The sequence below is a fragment of the Trypanosoma theileri genome, assembly GCF_002087225.1.
Source record: "Trypanosoma theileri isolate Edinburgh chromosome Unknown TM35_Tth_41_V1, whole genome shotgun sequence".
NCBI classification, from domain to species: Eukaryota; Euglenozoa; class Kinetoplastea; order Trypanosomatida; family Trypanosomatidae; genus Trypanosoma; species Trypanosoma theileri.
Window position 1 is genome coordinate 8325 of NW_021639883.1, and position 650 is coordinate 8974.

The window sequence follows — 650 nt, forward strand, 5'->3', positions numbered from 1 at the left end:
ATGCCATCATAAATAGTAATAGCAACCCAAAGGAATGGAGAACCAAATTCTCTCATTGATGAATAATTTTTTTTTCTATTTTTGCAAAGAAACCCACTCCATATCCATCAGACCACTCATATACAAAACACAATGGTGAATTATTCATCTTCACTTCTAAGATGAACGAATTGTTTAAACTTCTCATCCTTCCTTCGTTTAACACTTTGAAGCTCATCCTGTTCAAGAGAATCATTGGGTGGCGAGTCCAGTACCGGGCCGAACTCTTCTTGTAAACTTTTCGATAATTCTCATATTTTCCCCGAATGCGTCAAGTTATTCGGCCCCCGCTCATGTATCCTTTTTTGCTTCTCGATAGTTTTCCTCTCAGTTCACACATTATTAACTTTTGCATGAGAGGGAAAACCATATGGTGACCATATGTCGTAAAGAGGTGCGGGTGCCTCTCTCTCTCATCTGCGCTTCGTTGGGTGAGGCGTCACCCCTACCACAGCACGCTGCTAACAGTATCACCACTTTGTACAGAACTAGCTCTATTTCTGGATGAAGCAGAAGTTGTTGTAACTTCAGTCGTAGTAGTTGTTGTCAGAGGGTTCGAAGTAGTCTCCACTGTGGTTGTATTACTTGTGGATTGAGACTCCACAGTATCC